We start from the raw sequence: 21429 nt of genomic DNA, 5'->3' as shown, positions 1-21429 counted from the left end.
TCATGGCACAGGATAGCCCATCACATCCCCTTACCCACAGACATGGCCAAACATACATGCAGCATGCTGCCCAGGGCCCTTCTACCAACCCCCCTCCTTCACAAGGCCTTCACACACACCACTCCATGCATTCATGCCCCATGCATCGTGCTCACAGTGTACCCACCTGTTGGTCTGGAGGACCATACAGCATTTGGTACTGAGGTAGGACCCCATCCACCAGTCTCTCCAACTCCGCTGTGGTGAAGGCAGGGGCCCTTTCCCCAGTCACACGAGCCATTGTTGGTTCCAGACCCAGGCCACAGCAGCACATGCAGTGCAGCTCCTTTCCTGTTGAAGGTCAAGTAGCAAGTGAGTGAACAGAAAGAAAATGGCAGTCACGTCCGCGGCGGTGCGTACCGTCACCATCGTCATACATCAGAATTGGCCACTGTAACCCATAGGGCCCAGTGATAACCCATGAGGATTTGCACGGCATTTCTCGACCGCCTCACGCAACGGCGCACGTCAGCGGAATTACCTTGTTTCCACATGTCTCTCCATACAGGACAGGCAGACGCCATTTGAGGGGGGGGGGCAGGCCATGGAACCTAACTGCATCACAGTGCACATAAGCAACATTTGGACCTATCCAACAATATACTGTTACAATCACAACATGCAATGAAGTGTAGTGTTTGGAAATATGAGATACTGACCAGCTGCTCACCGTTTTGCCCCATAGATTGCAACCGTTGCGGATAAATAGGAGATTGAGACATCCCCCGTGTACAGACCCCTGGTGCTGACCAGAGTGTTGTCTGCCCTGATTAAACACATGTGCAGCTACATTGTTTTCCCCCAGGTGGAGAATTTGGCGACAGTGAAAGCTGATTTCTATGCAATGGGACATATCCCCAACATTATTGGGGCAATTGATGGTACACATATTGCATTTGTCCCCCCCGGAGAAATGAACAGGTGTTCAGAAATCAAATGAGCTTTCACTCAATGAATGTGCAGATAGTGTACCGGGTGGACCAGTACATCTCCCATGTCAATGCAAAGTATCCTGGGTCTGTGCATGATGCCTTTATCCTGAGGAATAGCGGCATCCCATATGTGATGGCTCAACTCCAGAGGCACCGAGTGTGGCTAAATAGGTGAGTGCTTGTTTCCACCCAGTGGATGTTGGTGTATGGGTATGGTGTGGGCCCGAAGGGTTAGTGTGTGTCTTACAGGTGTCCCTCGATATTTGCAGGTGACTCTGGTTACCTTAACCTCTCATGGCTACTGACCCCTGTGAGGAATCCCAGGACAAGGGCAGAGGAAAGTTACAATGAGGCACATGGGCGAACAAGAAGAATTATAGAGAGGTCATTCGGCCTCCTGAAGGCTAGGTTTTGTTGCCTCCATCTAACAGGTCGTTCCCTGTGCTACTCACCCAAGAAGGTCTGCCAGATCATCGTGGCATGCTGTATGTTGCACAACCTTGCCTTACGTCGTCAGGTGCCTTTTCTGCACGAGGATGAGGCTGGAGATGGCCATGTGGCAGCAGTGGGCCCTGTGGACAGTGAAGATGAGGAGGCAGAGGATGTGGATGAGGACAACAGAAGTGCAATAATTCATCAATACTTCCAAGGACACACAGGTAAGACAGTGTAACTTCACTTTTAATTGACAGTTTTGTGTTTGACATTGTCACTGGCAGGCTGATTTTCCCACTTCTATGGCCACTCAGTGTACCCTTTGGCATCTCTATTTGCAGATATTTGTGCCCCACTATCGCTCCTGGTGTGTTGACTGTAGCCAACTACAGGTCATTTCTATATATACATTATTGTACAGTTGTATAGCAGTGTTTAAACTTGTTAAACGAATACATAGTTAAATCATTTGACATGCTCCATACTTGTATTTTTTCAAAAGGTGTTTATTTATGTGCTAATAAGTAAAGGGGGTGTGCAATGGGCTGGAGTGATGGTGGAGGAAAGTCCAGGATAGAGTCCAGTCTAAGTGGATTACAGGTGCATTGTCCAAAGGGGCATAGAAAGGGGAGGAATGGCAGTTCAAGGTAGACAGGGTGACAGGGTGGGACACAAGGGTGACATTCAGGAGAGTCTTATTTCCTGGCGGGGTCTTTGCAATAGTCTCTGGCTTCTGCCTGGATCACACGGAAGGTTTGCGGGGTGGTTCTCCTTCTGCAGGGGGAGGGGTGTAGTTGGCCTGTTGGTCCTGTGGCGGGCCTCCTGTCCACTAGCAGCAGCAGAGCTGGAGGGCTGTTCATTGGTTTGGCTAGTGGTAGGGGCCCGGTGGTGTGCCACTGCCTCCTCATAGTGTTGGCCATGTCTGCCAGCACCCCTGCAATGGTGGCCTGGGGTCCCTGTAGTGGTGGACACACTGCTGATTGACGTGTCCTGGGGACAGAGGTATGGGCCCGCTGGGTGGGAACTGTGCTGGTGTTTCCTGAGGGGGGAGGCTCTGTGGTGGTATGGGATTGTGCCTGGGTAACCGACTGTCCGGAGATCCCTGATAGGCCAGGATGGTCATCCAGATCCAGTCATCCAGAGCTGCTGTCATCACTGTGGGCCTCTTCTGTGGGGGGACTGGATGTGGCAGGCACCTCCTCTCCCGTGACGTTGGCTGGGGGACCTGTGGGGATGTACATGCAGTGTTATTGTTTCTGCGTCTGACATCTTGTGCATGGGTGTGTTGCCCTCTATGGTTGTTATTGCCCTGGCAGCTTGGCCTTAGTCTGAGTTGTTATTTGGTGGGCTAGCTGTTTCCGTCTAGGGTGCATGCTTTAGTAATAGGTGTCCATGCAGGTCTGTGATGGGTGTCCATGCATTGGTGTTGCATGCAGGGCTTGGTATTGGGATGGGTGGGTTGTGATGGTGGGGTGTGTGGGAGGTGGTGGAGTGATGGGAGTGAGTATAAGGGTGGGGGTATGTGATGACTTGCAAGTAGGGGGGTGAAAGTAGTAAAGATTTAACTTACCAGAGTCCAGTCCTCCTCCTACTCCTGCCAGGCCCTCAGGGTGCATGATTGCCAAGACTGAGGTACTGGGTTTTTCAGAACCGGTACTGATCCGGTAACCCAGCAGTGCCAGGGTACACCCAAAGACCTCGGGTACTTTCCTGATTCAGACTACAGAAACTCAGAGTCTTCCAGGTGAAGTCAAAGATCGAATGTATTGGCTGCAACCAAGTAACAAGCGTCCTAGAAGTACAACAGCACGGTTTGTATGTTCTCAGGAGACTGTGTGTCAATGCAAAATCAGGTTTCCTTATATACAGTTTTTTAAGCTTCAGGCAAACATTCTTGACATTTTGGTTGGTCATTCACATGTCTTCACTACAAAGGAAAAAACAGTGTCATGATGTAACCTCATATTTCATGTCATCCAACCCATAATAAATTACCCGGCAAGGCCTAGAATTTCACATCAGATAAGTGTGGACCCCCAATAAAAACGGGCACCTCCCCCTCGTAAAGTAAGAAGAAGAAAAGAGCAGGTGCAGGTGTGAGCAAGATTAGGCAGGGTGTGTGTGCGATAATAAGGGTTTTATGGCATGGTGTGCCTCGATGCTATCTGATTCGGCCACTGGGAGAGGGACTGGCTAAACAGGTTTGGCCTGAGGCAATGGTTCCAGCTTGCCCAGGTCAGAGAAAAGTCAATCAAGGTGTACGTGTCCTTGGAATCAAATCCGACTGTATTATAAGCCTATGTGAGGGCAACTTTTAAAATGGCTGCTGTGTATAAAATGGGAGCCACGAGTGCAGAACGAAAATGCCGATTTCGAGGTGAAAACGCTGCTGGAATTGAGCGAAAATGCTCATGCTTAGTGTACTAGTCATTATCGGTCTTTTGATACTAAAATCGTACTGCTGTGGCAAAGTAAATTACATGGGTCCAGAATTTTTAGAACCACAAACCCTCCTTTTGCCCTTACATAGGCAATAAACCTATTCTCATGCTAATCTGAGTCCAGGTCTATGTTTCTAAAGTCGTTGAGATGTTGCTGTAACATCATCCTAGTATTTAGCTCGTCTCTTGGTGCAGGTTTCCTTATGCATGATGTAACACAGAAACCACATATCGCAGGAGCACACTGCACGCATAGACAGAACAGAAAAAGAATGGCCAAGATCATCCCAATGACCATCAGAATCTTCCATCCCCATGCTGATATCAGTTCCCAGAACCATCCCATTAATGACCAATCTCCTTTATCTAAATGAATAGATTCGGAAATTCTATGCAATTTGGAGATGGCCTGGTATACTGTTGGAGCGTTATCTGGGACAAAAACACAGCAACTCGATTGGATCAATATACATACTCCACCCCGGTCTGCAAGTATGACATCTAATGCGACCCTGTTCTGAAGGGTCATAAGACGATCCGACTGGAGCTCAGCAGTCAAGTTACCAAGGGCACCAGCGGTTTCAGCCACGGTGGATTCAACCACTCTTATCAATTGCCTTATACTCCTGCTGTTACTTATTTGTCCCCAGAACGGCAGAAAACCCTTTACGAAGTCCCCAAATTCTTGTCCTACAGTGTCTTCTTCACTGAAGACGCCTCTAACTATCCTTGTCTTGTGGTAATCTGCCGCTGCTGTGTAGGTAGGGGGCAACAGGAACGAAACGAAGCATGTGCCCGAAAAGTCAGGGGGCAACCATGTAAAGGCTCTATCATGGCAGATGAAATAGGTACCCTTAGCTGCCAAGAGCGGAGGGGAGGTCTGAGATGCGAAGACATATGTCTCAGTGCAGACGCTTTCCCCTAGCTGAGCTCTGGGATTCTTGCCAGTACCTTGCAGACACAGGTGACCCTGATGGGGTACAACCCAAATCAGGGAAGATATCTTAGCTTGCTGTTTCTCATTCATTGTGGCTTCATATCCGGTCATGTTCCATCCTATATATGCCATTGTCGCATCTCTGGGGATAGTCTTGTAGAGGATATTGTCCTTCATCATGTCTATGATACCTTTAACTAAAGCATTTTTCTTAGGGTTGTCTTCCGCAAAACGTAGGGGGTAGTGTGCATAGATGAATATCGTTCTGAATGCCCACACGGAACCATTGTGGCTAAAAGGCAGGATCAGATAAGGGATACCTTTATCTGCTGTGTGAGGCATAAGGCCACACACCCAACAGTTAGTTGTATTTATCACTAGTTGGTGTTGGTGCAAAAGCTGGATGAAGGAGTTATTAATGAACTCTAGTCTCCTAGCAGATTCATGTTTAGGGAGGAGTTGAAAATAATGTGGGGAAACAGTGGAAGGAGGAGGTGCAGACGAGGTAGTGGGTGCCAATATCACATTAAAACAGAATAAAATATATCCTATAAAAAACATAAGTATACTAAATAACATAAAAATGCACAGCAGCAAAAACCGTTTCCTGGTTATCGTTTCACATATTCTCTTCTTGAAACTCAGTCTTTCAACATGTTCTCCATTCTGGAAAGATTCCATCCTCTAACCGTTGCCGCTTGTGGCGGTTGGTTTACTTCACTTAGGAGTGTTCTGAATGTTCCAGGCCGCCCTAGAACAAACCAGACCTGTAGACCTTGTGTCCACAGGCTACCCCCCTAAGTCTTTTCAGCCACGATCCTACAGCTGAACCCGGATGGAGGTTCAAAAAATACAAAAAGCAAAAAGTCATTCAAAAATAATTTTCCATATTGGAGAACTTTGCTAAAGAGAAGAAAAGTAAACTATTTTATTTGTCCTTTATTCTTGGTCGTAGATCATAACGGTTAGTCCCAGGGATCGTGTGGTCCTGAAAAAGGAGTTCAGGTTCTGTAGTGTCCAATCGAACTGACGGTGATACTGCTGATTGTAAAATGTCATCACTTTCTTTCTCAGTGGGTGTTCCTTTTATTCGTACATCGCTGAAAGGCAGAAAACATGGCACGGTTTCAGTCTCTGAGTCGGCGACACCTTCCTGGACCCACCGGTCATATGGCAGAGGTAGGGGTACCCTTTTGCAATGGGTCACATGGATCCAGTGTTTCTTCCCTTCTACTCGAACAGCTGATCTTGTGTAGAGAAGAACGAGGTGCGGTCCGGTCCACCTGGGCTGCTCGTTTTTGGTTCGCTGAAAGTTCTTTATTAAAACCCAGGATCCAGGCTCAATAGGATGACCTGGAGATTCAGAGACCGGAGGCAGGGTGTCGTGGACCTGTTGATGTAAGACACGCAATTTAGCCGTCAATTCATACAGATAGTCAAGCACGACAGGATGCTCTATCTCGCTGAACTTCTTGGGCCTAGGCACTCCCCATATATTGGCCGGGAGGCCAAAGATTATTTCATAAGGGCTAAGTTTCACTTGTGAATGCACAGTCATTCTGGTTGATGGGAGTGCTAAGGGTAGAGCGTCAGGCCATTTGAGACCAGAGCTCGCTTGTATCTTGGCCAATTTTAGCTTTAGAGTGCCGTTATAGCACTCCACTAATCCAGCTGATTGGGGGTGATTTGCAGCATGAAACTTTTGGTTTATGCCTAGCCCTTCGCATACTTTCTTCATCACTTGACCCACAAATTCACTTCCATTGTCACTCCAGATCATTCTCGGCATTCCGAATCTAGGGAAGAACTCTTTCACAAGGGCTTTGGCTGTGGATAGCGCAGTATTGTCTTTTAGGGGATAGGCTTCCACCCATCTTGAAAAGGCACAAACAACAACGAGTACGTATTTTAAGTTGTTGCACCTCTCCATGTGGATGAAATCTAGCTGCAAAACCTCAAAAGGATACGTAGGAGGTGCAAAATGACCAGCTGGAGTTGGGGTTCCTCTACCAGGGTTGTGTTTCAGGCATACCATGCAATTTCTAACCACATTTTCTGCGCACTTGGGAATTCCTGTATTTTGCCATACTGGGGCCAACAACTTACAAATCCCTTTCACACTGATGTGAGCCATTCCATGAGCCATTGTAACTACTGCAAGCACATACGCATCGGGTAGCAACCATCTTTGATGTTCTGACAACTCGACCCAACAACCATTCACATCCAATTTACCCGTACTTTCTCTCCACTCACTCAATTCTCTCGCTGTGGCTTCAGCTTGAATCGATTTCACGCTTTCTATCGTATCTTCACACATTCCAACATCACCAATCCATCTTGCAGGGCCCGCAACATACATTCGGCTCATCACATTCCTTGCCGTTTCTTTTGCGACCTCGTCAGCAAATGCATTCCCACGACCAACATCATCAGTCACCTTTTTATGTGCGCTACACATCACAATCGCAACTTGCAACGGTAAAGTAAGTGAATCAAGAAGCTCATTTACCAACTGACCATGCTGTATTTTAGTTCCATGCGAGGTCAGGAACCCACGTTCCTTCCACAAACGCCCAAAACTATGGGCCACACCAAACGCATATTGGCTATCGGTATAGATAGTCACTTTAATTCCTTTTGATACTGTACATGCTCTTGTTAGGGCTATTAACTCAGCTGCTTGGGCTGAATTATGTGGGATACGTGCAGCTTCAACAATCGTACCCAAAGTTGTCACAGCATACGCCGCAGTCGTCTCACCATTCGGGAGCTTAAAGCATGAACCATCCACCCACAAAGTACCATCACTCTTGGCAATGGGAGTGTCCAGAAGGTCTATTCTCCCTTTTGTTTCTTCTTCTGTTCTATGGAGACAATCATGTTGTTCAGAAGTATCTAACTCCGTCACAATTGGCAATAACGTAGCTGGGTTAAGTGTAGTGCATCTTTTTATATGTACATGGCTTGCTAACAATGTCAACTCGTAACCTGACAATCGAGCACTAGTTAAATGCTGTGTCTTGGTTCTGTTTAACAACGTGTCCACTGCATGTGGAACCATTACGACTAATGTGTTATTCATCACTAAACCAGCAGACTGTCGGATAGAAACAGCAGCTGCCGCTGCCGCTCTTAAGCAGCTCGGTAGTGCCTTAGCTACTGGGTCTAAGGTTGAAGAGAAATAGGCGCATGGACGCTCCCTGTCTCCAAACTGTTGTGTCAAAACTGCTAATGCACAACCTTCTTTCTCATGGACATACAATGTAAAAGGCTTGCTGTAGTTGGGGGTACCCAACACAGGAGCTGAACATAATGCATCACGTAATTCGACAAAACTTTTCTGACAATCTTCAGACCATGGGACGGGATTTGGTATATCTTTACAAGTTAATGCCACCAAGGGTTTGGCTATTAATGAAAAATTAGGTATCCATTGTCTGCAATATGATGTAATACCCAAGAAAGCACACACTTCTCTTTGTGTTCTTGGCACACTTATTGCTGCAACAGCCCTGATTCTCTCTTGGGTCAGTTGCCTTCCCTCCTTCGAAAAGAGATGACCTAAATAGGTCACTTCTTTTTGACAATACTGTAACTTTGAAAGGGACACTTTGTGGTGTAAATCAGACAAATGACGCAATAATGAAAATGTTGCTTCTTTGCAGATCTCCTTAGTATCTGCGGCAACTAGCAAATCATCGACATATTGAATGAGAGTGGCGCCATCAGGTAACATAAGAGTGTCAAGTTGTGCTTTCAAAGCCTGACTATAGATAGATGGACTTTCGCAATAGCCTTGAGGAGCTCTCTTAAATCTGAAACTTCGTCCTCCCAAATTGAAGCCAAAAATGTCCCTGCTCTCTTCTGCAATAGGGATGCTGAAGAAAGCATTTTTCAGGTCTATTACTGAGAACCAAGTGGCTGAAGCTGGAATCATTGTCAACAATGCAGTGATATCGGGGACGACTGGAAACTGTGGCACAACTATTTTGTTCACCTCTCTAAGATCAATTACAAACCTATAAACAGGTGGCTGAGTAGGGTCAGTATGCTTCAAGACAGGCAAAACAGGACTATTGCAAACGTTGCCTCTTGTCTCTTCAATTACATCCTTCTCAATCAGATCACGAATAATTGCCAACAACGCTTTTTCCCCTTCACTAGAGATCTTGTATTGGGGAATACGTGGCATTTTAACATTGGCTTTTAATGTTATCACATATGGCTGAATTTCCAAAAGACCTACATCATTAGGTCCAGTAGCCCAAAGAGTATTAGGAAGAGACGAAAATTCTGGTGGAAATCTGTCCTTTGACAAATACATTGGTGAAACCACTTTCTTACCCAATGTGAGTTGCACTCCAGAAGGAGAGCAATACAATGTCGCATACAATCTCTTTAACAAATCTAATCCTAACAAGTTCTCGCCACAACCTGTTGTCAAAATAAGGGGTGTTTCAAATTTACAAGGTCCAACAGAAAGAGATATAGGGTTAGAAATCGGATTTCTAACTGGGGCGCCGGAAAACCCTACTGATACATTTGTTTCGCCAGACAAAGGTGCGCCAGGGAGTTTTGAGTGCATAATAGAACTCTTGGTAGCACCAGTATCCAACAGAAAAGGTTCTGACACACCTGATGCAATCACCTTTAACATAAGGCCCACTCTGATCTACTGGAACTGAAACAACTCCCTCTCTTTGTCTATGGCTGTCCTAGCAATCATTACTGTCCAAATGCTCACCCTCTGTATAGTAATCATCAGTATAGTACTGAGCCGTCCTACCAGATGCATTAACCTGTTGATCAAATCTGTTCATTGAGTTTTGAGGGAGGAATGGGCGCGCTCTCTGGGGAATATATCCACGTCCTCTTCCTCTAGGTGCTTGTGGAACACCTCAACCTCTTAAACCGGAAGTACCATTTGCGCGCTGTAGCAAAGCAGGGCAACTATACTTGAAATGACCCTCTTCCTTGCAATATGAACACTGATTGGGACCTACTGGGATACGTGGTTGAGCATACTCGGTTCTTTGCGAGTTTCCCTGAAACGGTTGGGGCTGATAGTTATTCTGATAGTTGTTCTGTGCACCACTATTCTGACCACCACGTGGCGGGTACGCTTGTTGTAACAGAACCTTCGTTTTCAAATCTTTTGTTTTCTTCTCTACTCTATCTCTCTCATCTTTATCTCCATTTTCGTAGTATTGTGCAGTAGCCAATATCTGTGCCGAAGAGGAAACTGCCCAAGAACTTTCTGAATCTTTTAACTTTTTACACAACTCAGGAAGCAGATTATGCACAAATTTATCGACGAACAAACGTTGACCACCTTCCGTGCTCATATCTTGACCACTGTGGTCCACAAACGTTTCTTCAAACCTGGTGAAGAAATCTGATACCGTTTCTTCTTTCTTTTGCTTACATGCAGACAATTTATCCCAGTTTACACGCATCGCAGGCATTATAGTTTTCATGTAATCAATAATCCTACCAGGAAGCTCAGTCACTAAAGGCTCAGGTTTAGCACCACCAATTTGTCGGGCATCTGCAGCAGCAATATTAGCCCATGTGTCACCTAACTCTTGAGCATGGTCTGTATGGCGAATCTTTCCCCATAAAGGCTGTGGAACAACATTCCCAAACAACATGTCTATGTCAGCTAAATTCATAATGCAAGACCCCGCAGTCTGTGACAATTCCTTGTAATACCCTGTAGGATTCTTACGGGGATCAGGCAATGTCTGTTTAAGGGCTAAAACTTCAGCTCGCTTCCAGGGAACATGTACCCATACACGCTGGAAATGAGGCAGGACAGGTGGATTAGCATTTGAGTCCCCTTCCCTCCACTGTGGGGGAACTTCTCTCATGGGGTACTGTTTCCCTTTCTTTTTAGCAGAAGAATCATATTTAAACAATAACCTGGAAACACCTTCAGTCCTAAACGACAATAACGTCGCAACTGCTTTCTCGACATCTGAACCCACAATCAAACCTGTCGAAAAATCAAACCGTACATGACACAACTTAGGCGGATTGGGCTCCAAACCATTTTCCTCTAAATCCTCAGAAAGAAAAGTACACATTTTTTCAAAAACGTATCTCTGTTTCGGTTCTTCCCACTGATGGAAGACATCCATAACAGACTCTAGTTCATATCTCGCTGGTTCAGTAACCCATTTATGCGCCAAATAATTCAGTGTCTCTTTCTCCATACCATCAGGCAATTGGCTACGCAATTGTTTACGCTCTGAAACTGGGGTCGTAGCTAATGACCCAAAGAGAGGAGATAAAAGACTAGTCACAGTGTTTGTCATTCTCTGACGGATAGAGGGAGAGGTTGACAAATGAACAGGAGGAAAAACAGAATGAGACAAGGCAGAGACAGAAGCAGTGTCAGAAACAATACCAGGAGTGGTAGTCGCTATAGTAGTCAAAGTTGTAGGAAGTAAAGGCAGAGCAGATGTCAAAGCCGGTGGCCCTTGAGGAGGCTGCACCGGAGGAATAGGAACCAACTGAAGAATAGCTGTTGGGTGCTGAGGAGGAGCAGGAGGCAATGCAACCACTGGTTGTGCAACCAGAGGTTGCGGAGGTGCCGTGGCATTCTGCGCATAGGGTGGTGGCGAACTTAGCAAATGCGACATTAGGGGATCTTTTTCAGAGTCTTTTGCTGCATCTTGCTGAAGAGGTGGCAAAACTGGATAGCATTTATCTACTGTCATTTTATGTCGCCTATGCAACTGCTCATTCAACTGTTCTACTTCGTTATCTTTAAACTGTATAGCAGCTTGCATAATCGAAATACCTTTTTCTCTCTTATTTTTCTTAGCTAATTTAATTTCCTTTTGCTTGGCTTCCTTACGCCATAAGCGGAAAGAATCAAACATTGCCGGCCGGGCTTTCTTCTTAAAAAGTCTAACTTCGAGGTTATCTAAGATTTCTGTGTCAAAACTACCATTTTGGGGCCATTTTAAAACACCATCTTTTCTGGTGTAACGGATCCATACTTCATTATATGTGATGGGGCCTACTCCGTGCTTCACATATAGTTCATAGGTTGGAGTTCCAATCGGAGGAACCGGACATGAGTCCTCCAACCGGGAGTCCCTTTTATAACCAAGACAAAACAAATTTCCAAGTCTGCTAAAACCAGGCATCTTCGCTCACTAGTCTAGCTTCAAACTTCAAAGGATTATCGTTTACGATAGTCTCGTGAATACACGAGTCCTTCGGCTTTGGTACTTGCAAGTTCCAAATCAAAGTGATCCCGAAGGGATACCAAACCAAATGTCCAACTAAGGACCAAACCAAGTGTCCAACTAAGGACCAAACCAAGTGTCCAACTAAGGACTGGGAGACGCTCCACTTATACTTAACTGAAAATATCAATGACGTCACCAGAAGACTCGTCTTATCGTTTCGCTCTACCAAAAATCAAGGGTCCAAATCAGGGCGATAGCCAGGGCAGCAGTCCTTCGTAGCCGTCGGGAAGCGGGGAACCTCGCAGCAAAGACTTTTGGACCACGTCGACATGCAGGGGTCGATGAAGTGGCGGCCTTCCTCCAGAATTTTCACACGAAGCTCCTCACAGACCTCAGGCTTGGACCGGTACCGCTGGTATCGCCCCACGTTGGGCGCCAACTGAGGTACTGGGTTTTTCAGAACCGGTACTGATCCGGTAACCCAGCGGTGCCAGGGTACACCCAAAGACCTCGGGTACTTTCCTGATTCAGACTACAGAAACTCAGAGTCTTCCAGGTGAAGTCAAAGATCGAATTTATTGGCTGCAACCAAGTAACAAGCATCCTAGAAGTACAACAGCACGGTTTGTATGTTCTCAGGAGATTGTGTGTCAATGCAAAATCAGGTTTCCTTATATACAGTTTTTTAAGCTTCAGGCAAACATTCTTGACATTTTGGTTGGTCATTCACATGTCTTCACTACAAAGGAAAAAACAGTGTCATGATGTAACCTCATATTTCATGTCATCCAACCCATAATAAATTACCCGGCAAGGCCTAGAATTTCACATCAGATAAGTGTGGACCCCCAATAAAAACGGGCACCTCCCCCTCGTAAAGTAAGAAGAAGAAAAGAGCAGGTGCAGGTGTGAGCAAGATTAGGCAGGGTGTGTGTGTGATAATAAGGGTTTTATGGCATGGTGTGCCTCAATGCTATCTGATTCGGCCACTGGGAGAGGGACTGGCTAAACAGGTTTGGCCTGAGGCAATGGTTCCAGCTTGCCCAGGTCAGAGAAAAGTCAATCAAGGTGTACGTGTCCTTGGAATCAAATCCGACTGTATTATAAGCCTATGTGAGGGCAACTTTTAAAATGGCTGCCGTGTATAAAATGGGAGCCACGAGTGCAGGACGAAAATGGCGATTTCGAGGTGAAAACGCTGCTGGAATTGAGCGAAAATGCTCATGCTTAGTGTACTAGTCATTATCAGTCTTTTGATACTAAAATCGTACTGCTGTGGCAAAGTAAATTACATGGGTCCAGAATTTTTAGAACCACAAGACTTGCTTCTCCCATGATGTTAGTTGTGGGGGAGGAGGTGGGGGTCCACCGCCAGTCCTCTGTACAGCTATTGGTGTCTTGCTCCCACGGAATGCACCTTCCCCCGTAGGTCGTTCCACCTCTTCCTGATGCCATCCCTTGTTCTTGGGTGCTGTCCCACGGTGTTGACCCTGTCCACGATTCTCCGCCATAGCTCCATCTACCTAGCAATGGATGTATGCTGCACCTGTGATCCGAATAGCTGTGCCTCTACCCGGATGATTTCCTCCACCATGACCGTTAGCTCCTTCTGAGAGAACCTGGGGTGTCGTTGTGGTGCCATGGGTGTAGTGTGAGTGGTGTGGGTGAGGGTGTGTAGGGTGCTGTGTTGGGGTGTGTGATGTAAGGTGCATGGATGGTATATTGGTGATGGTGGTGTGTGGCTGTGGTCTTGTCTGTGGTCTTGCTATCTCTCTTGTGGCACTTGTTTTTAGTCGTAAAGGGTTGTGGGTAATGTGGGTGTGTGTTTTATAGTGGTGTGGGTGTGGTGTATGAATTGGTGTCAGAGGTTTGTAGTTTGATTTGTCCAATGTGGTGTTGTTTTGTGTGTGTGTATTTTGAGCGTGGTGGTATGTACCGCCAATGGTTTACCACCATTTAATGTCTGCCGTGGTGATTCGTGGGTCATAATGTTGTGTGCGTAGTTCTGTTGCCGTAACGGTGTTGGTTTGTATACTGCCAGTTAATCACCAACCTCTGGGCTGGTGGACTTGTGTGTGTATAGTAACGGATTGCTATGTGTGTGTCATAATATGGGTAGCGGTAATGCACCGCAACGGCGGTATGTTGGCGACAGTCAGCATGGCGGTAAGCGGTACTTACCGCAAATGTCATAATGAGGGCCTATGTCTCTTGGCAATAGGGTCCAATAAGTCCAGTGATTACCCCTCATGTACTATACTTGCTGACCCAGTTATTGGCAGCAAACTGCCTAAGTCAGTTTCCTATGCAGAAGAAACTATGCAAAGATTAAGTGATGTTGGAATAAGGACAAAAAAATATTACATTATCATTATTTGGTCAACCGATCCTTCTGGTCCCAAACTGAGTTGAAGGTGATTCAGCAATATAATCAGCTCAGAAGGGTCTAACAGTCTGAGAACCCCATCTGGGTCAGCAAAGTGTCAAGCTACTTTGGTGACTAAGGACCCGGTGACAATGTGAGATAGGAGAAAGTTATCTTTAGGCAATGTATACAACATAGTTTGAAACTCATTGGTCATAAAAAGTGGGCATGAAGTAGGGTAATATTGTCAGCTTTGACGATGTTAAATGGTTGTTTGTAACATGAACTTTAATGGAATATTCTGCATCCAGCTGGAAATGTAATAGAATTTGTTAAAGTTTGCAGTAAAGCTACAGAATGCAAGAGTACATAATATTTTTGAAATAAAACAACACTAGAAAGCACCAACACAATAAAAACATGGGAGATACACCGCAAACAACCACAACAGAATACAGTACAATAACCTAACTGAAACAGGTCGACAAACAAAATTACACAAGAGAATGCAACACAGCCAAAACACCACACTAACAAAAAACAAACACCACAAACCACAAGAAACACACTCAAAATGAAAACAAAAACACAACCTAACACCACCAAATACAAAAATAAAACAAACTAAAAAGAAACAGTGACACAATATTAGAAAAACACTACAACACTACAAAACATCATTAGATCACCATATTAAAAAATTCATGAGATCCCCACTTAACACAACCAAACAGACATCAATAAAACAATGTGACAACACAATACAACACAAGACAACACCACTAAACATCACAGCAAAACAAAAAACACCTTTATGTGCATACCACAACACAACAAAACATAAATAAAACACAATCAAAACACTATGGCGGTCATTACAACATTGGCGGTAAAAGCCGATTTCTGCCGTGCAGAAGACCGCCAACACACCGCCACAGCTATTATGACCCACAGTTCGGAATCCGCCAGAATCTAGACAATCACACAAGTCCGCCACACCAAAGGTCAGTGATAAACTGGCGAAAACAAAACCTTCACCATCACGCCAACAGAAATACGCCCACACTATCACGACACACGAATCCACGCAGCGGTCTTTCAACTACGGTATTCCATTGGCGGTACACACCGCTGCGCTCAAAATACACACACTTTTACAAAACACAGCCACATTGGACAATTCAAAATACACACACCTGATACACATACACACACCACTCCCACACATTCATTACAATATAAAACACACACCCACATCACCCACAAACCCCTATGACCAAAAATTCAGAAAGAAGGCCAGAGAGAGACAGCACCAGCAAGAACAACAGCATCCACAGGCACACAACACCATCACCCACAGAACTTCCACACACCTCACACAACACACCACTACATATCAGCACACTTATCACCACACACTCCACCCCCTACATCACCTACACCACCCCATGGCACGGCAAAGACACCCCAGGTTCTCGGAGGAGGAGCTCAGGGTCATGGTGGGGGAAATCGTCCGGGTAAAGCCACAGCTATTCGGATCACAGGTGCAGCACACCTCCATTGCAAGGAAGATGGAGCTATGGCGAAGAATAGTGGACAGGGTCAACGCAGTGGGACAACACTCAAGAAATCGGGAGGACATCAGGAAGAGGTGGAACGGGGGAATGTGCGTTCCGTGGTCTCAAGACACCACCTGGCGCTTCAGCGGACTGGCGGCGGACCCCCACCTCCTCACCCACAACTAACAACATGGGAGGAGCAGGTCTTGGGGATTCTGCATCCTGAGGGCTTCGGAGGAGTAGGTGGAGGAATGGACTCTGGTAAGTCAAATCTTACCTATTACATCCCCCTCCCTACCTGCATGCCAGCATATACCCCCACCCTCACCCTCACCCCCAGCACTCCAACTCCTCACATATGTCCCAACATCACAAACCACCCATCCCAACACCAAGCCCTGCATGCAACAACAAAGCATGGGCACCCATCACTAAAGCATGCCCACTGCACATACCCATACAACCCCCTAAATCATCATCACACAAGGTCCCACACAGGAATGCAAGCACTGGGGTACACGGTCACCCACCCATTGCACACCATGCCACACACAGATGTAATAACCATCCTTTTATACCCCTGCAGGACCCCTACCCAACGTCACCAGACAGGAGGGTCCACACATGTCCACACCACCAACAGAAGAGGCCCACAGTGATGACAGCACCTCTGTCCAACTGAATTTAGATGATCAGCCCGGCCCATCGGGGACCTCAGGACAGTCAGTTTCCCTCACCCAGTCACAGGCCACCACAAACCTTCCCCCTCTGGAAACACCAGCACAGCACCCACCCAGCGGGCCCATAACTCCGTCCCCAGGACACGTCAATCAGCTGTGTGTCCAACACTACAGGGAACCCAGGCTAACCCACCACCCCAACAACAGGGACCTGGGGGCAGTGGCAGTGGGCACACGGTCCAGGGGACGGAGGCCCAGGAACACAGGGGAACTGGGAGGGCTGCTGTGCGACAGGGGGTGGACAGGCCAAGGGATCCCACTCTCCACGAGGCCCTCTCCTCCATCATGGGAGCCTACCACCACTCCCAGGAGACGATGGCGACGGTACTGGCCAAGTTTCAGGAGACCCAGCGCCTGCAGGAGGAACAGTATATGGGCTTCAGGGAGGAACTCAGAACCATCAGCTCCCCCCTGGGCACCATCGTAGGGGTGCTGAAGGAACTTGTGAACACCAGGAGGGACACTGTGGCACAACAAGGGGCCCCTGACACTAGCATGGACGATGAACACCTCCGCCGGTGCTAGTGGACAGGACGCCCCACCACAGGACCACCACACCAGCACCCCACCCCCTGCAGAGGGAGAACCACCCCACAAACAGTCCCTGAGATCCAGGAACACGACAGAGCACGATGCCAAGACACCCGCCAAGAAATGAGACCACCCTGATTGTCATCCTACTGGTCCACTTTGTCACTCTGTCCTTCCTTAAACAGCCCCAGCTCCACTTCCTATGCCCATTAGGGCAATGCACCTGTGAGACTAATAGACTGGACTCTGCCATGGACATTCCTCCGCCATCACCCCTCACCATGTCACTACCCCCACCAATATTGAGCACTTAAATAAACACACTTAAAGCACAAAACAATCTGGAGTCTGTCTGTGATTTCGAAACAGTGTAATGCAACAACAAAGCATGGGCACCCATCACTAAAGCATGCCCACTGCACATACCCATACAACCCCCTAAATCATCATCACACAAGGTCCCACACAGGAATGCAAGCACTGGGGTACACGGTCACCCACCCATTGCACACCATGCCACACACAGATGTAATAACCATCCTTTTATACCCCTGCAGGACCCCTACCCAACGTCACCAGACAGGAGGGTCCACACATGTCCACACCACCAACAGAAGAGGCCCACAGTGATGACAGCACCTCTGTCCAACTGAATTTAGATGATCAGCCCGGCCCATCGGGGACCTCAGGACAGTCAGTTTCCCTCACCCAGTCACAGGCCACCACAAACCTTCCCCCTCTGGAAACACCAGCACAGCACCCACCCAGCGGGCCCATACCTCCGTTCCCAGGACACGTCAATCAGCTGTGTGTCCAACACTACAGGGAACCCAGGCTAACCCACCACCCCAACAACAGGGACCTGGGGGCAGTGGCAGTGGCAGTGGGCACACGGTCCAGGGGACGGAGGCCCAGGAACACAGGGGAACTGGGAGGGCTGCTGTGCGACAGGGGGTGGACAGGCCAAGGGAACCCACTCTCCACGAGGCCCTCTCCTCCATCATGGGAGCCTACCACCACTCCCAGGAGACGATGGCGACGGTACTGGCCAAGTTTCAGGAGACCCAGCGCCTGCAGGAGGAACAGTATATGGGCTTCAGGTAGGAACTCAGAACCATCAGCTCCCCCCTGGGCACCATCGTAGGGGTGCTGAAGGAACTTGTGAACACCAGGAGGGACACTGTGGCACAACAAGGGGCCCCTGACACTAGCATGGACGATGAACACCTCCGCCGGTGCTAGTGGACAGGACGCCCCACCACAGGACCACCACACCAGCACCCCACCCCCTGCAGAGGGAGAACCACCCCACAAACAGTCCCTGAGATCCAGGAACACGACAGAGCACGATGCCAAGACACCCGCCAAGAAATGAGACCACCCTGATTGTCATCCTACTGGCCCACTTTGTCACTCTGTCCTTCCTTAAACAGCCCCAGCTCCACTTCCTATGCCCATTAGGGCAATGCACCTGTGAGACTAATAGACTGGACTCTGCCATGGACATTCCTCCGCCATCACCCCTCACCATGTCACTACCCCCACCAATATTGAGCACTTAAATAAACACACTTAAAGCACAAAACAATCTGGCGTCTGTCTGTGATTTCGAAACAGTGTAATGCAACAACAAAGCATGGGCACCCATCACTAAAGCATGCCCACTGCACATACCCATACAACCCCCTAAATCATCATCACACAAGGTCCCACACAGGAATGCAAGCACTGGGGTACACGGTCACCCACCCATTGCACACCATGCCACACACAGATGTAATAACCATCCTTTTATACCCCTGCAGGACCCCTACCCAACGTCACCAGACAGGAGGGTCCACACATGTCCACACCACCAACAGAAGAGGCCCACAGTGATGACAGCACCTCTGTCCAACTGAATTTAGATGATCAGCCCGGCCCATCGGGGACCTCAGGACAGTCAGTTTCCCTCACCCAGTCACAGGCCACCACAAACCTTCCCCCTCTGGAAACACCAGCACAGCACCCACCCAGCGGGCCCATACCTCCGTCCCCAGGACACGTCAATCAGCTGTGTGTTCAACACTACAGGGAACCCAGGCTAACCCACCACTCCAACAACAGGGACCTGGGGGCAGTGGCAGTGGCAGTGGGCACACGGTCCAGGGGACGGAGGCCCAGGAACACAGGGGAACTGGGAGGGCTGCTGTGCGACAGGGGGTGGACAGGCCAAGGGAACCCACTCTCCACGAGGCCCTCTCCTCCATCATGGGAGCCTACCACCACTCCCAGGAGACGATGGCGACGGTACTGGCCAAGGTTCAGGAGACCCAGCGCCTGCAGGAGGAACAGTATATGGGCTTCAGGGAGGAACTCAGAACCATCAGCTCCCCCCTGGGCACCATCGTAGGGGTGCTGAAGGAACTTGTGAACACCAGGAGGGACACTGTGGCACAACAAGGGGCCCCTGACACTAGCATGGACGATGAACACCTCCGCCGGTGCTAGTGGACAGGACGCCCCACCACAGGACCACCACACCAGCACCCCACCCCCTGCAGAGAGAGAACCACCCCACAAACAGTCCCTGAGATCCAGGAACACGACAGAGCACGATGCCAAGACACCCGCCAAGAAATGAGACCACCCTGATTGTCATCCTACTGGCCCACTTTGTCACTCTGTCCTTCCTTAAACAGCCCCAGCTCCACTTCCTATGCCCATGAGGGCAATGCACCTGTGAGACTAATAGACTGGACTCTGCCATGGACATTCCTCCGCCATCACCCCTCACCATGTCACTACCCCCACCAATATTGAGCACTTAAATAAACACACTTAAAGCACAAAACAATCTGGAGTCTGTCTGTGATTTCGAAACAGTGTATTAGCAATTACAGTGACAAAATTTTCTTTCAATTGTAATGTCAACAAACCTATGTCACACAACTCTAGTCCATGAGGAATCTAAGCATATGTGACACAGTGGGACCCACATCTGTGAAATCGTAAGGGAAAGTGACAACTCAGTGACCATACACTGGGTGAAAACGACAGACAGTAGAAAGGCAGTAGTGTTAAAGTACATGTAGTAGGCAGGTCTGTACTCTTACCTGTGTTTCACTGGAAATATTGCTGGATCACTGAGTCCCTGTTGTTCATGTCTTCTTCCTCCGCTTCCTCATCTTCACTGTCCACAGGCTCCACAGCTGCCACAACACTGCCATCTGGACCATCCTCCTGCAGAAAAGGCACCTGTTGTCGCAAAGCCAAGTTGTGAAGCATGCAGCAGGCCACGATGATCTGGCACACCTTATTTGGTGAGTAGAATAGGGATCCACCTGTCATATGGAGGCACCGGAACCTGGCCTTCAGGAGGCCTAAGGTCCGCTCGATCACCCTCCTAGTTCGCCCATGGGCCTCACTGTAGCGTTCCTCTGCCCTTGTCCTGGGATTCCTCACTGGGGTCAGTAGCCATGACAGGTTGGGGTAACCAGAGTCACCTGCAAATGGCGAGGGACAACTGTTAGACACACACTAACCTGTAGGGATATCCCCAGACCCAAACAACCCTTCCCACTGTCTTGCTTCCAGGTGCTCACCTAATAGCCACACACGGTGCCTCTGGAGTTGACCCATCACATAAGGGATGCTGCTATTCCGCAGGTTGTAGGCGTCATGCACTGAGCTAGGGAACATGGCATTCACATGGGAGATGTACTGGTCTGCCAAACATACCATCTGTACATTCATTGAATGATAACTCTTCCGGTTTCTGTACACCTGATCACTCCTGCGGGTGGGGGGACCAAAGCCACATGTGTCCCATCAATGGCACCTATGATTTTGGGGATGTGTCCCAGGGCATAGAAAACACCTTTCACTGTAGGCAAATCCTCCACCTGAGGAACTAAGATGTAGCTCTGCATGTGTTTCAGAAAGGCAGACAACACTCTGGACAATACGTTGGAAAACATAGGGGGTCATTCTGACCCTGGCAGTCAAGGACCGCCAGGGCCAACGACCGCGGAAGCACCGCCAACAGGCTGGCGGTGCTTCCATGGGCATTCTGACCGCGGCTGTACAGCCGTGGTCAGAAACGGGAAACCGGCGGTGTCCCGCCGGTTTCCCACTGCCCCTGGGAATCCTCCACGGTGGCGCTGCAAGCAGCGCCGGCATGGGGATTCCGACCCCCTTCCCGCCAGCCTGGTTCTGGCGGTTTCCACAGCCAGAACCTGGCTGGCGGGAACGGGTGTCGTGGGG

Source organism: Pleurodeles waltl, chromosome 9, assembly GCF_031143425.1.
Source record: "Pleurodeles waltl isolate 20211129_DDA chromosome 9, aPleWal1.hap1.20221129, whole genome shotgun sequence".
NCBI classification, from domain to species: Eukaryota; Metazoa; Chordata; class Amphibia; order Caudata; family Salamandridae; genus Pleurodeles; species Pleurodeles waltl.
This window is presented reverse-complemented; position numbering follows the sequence as displayed.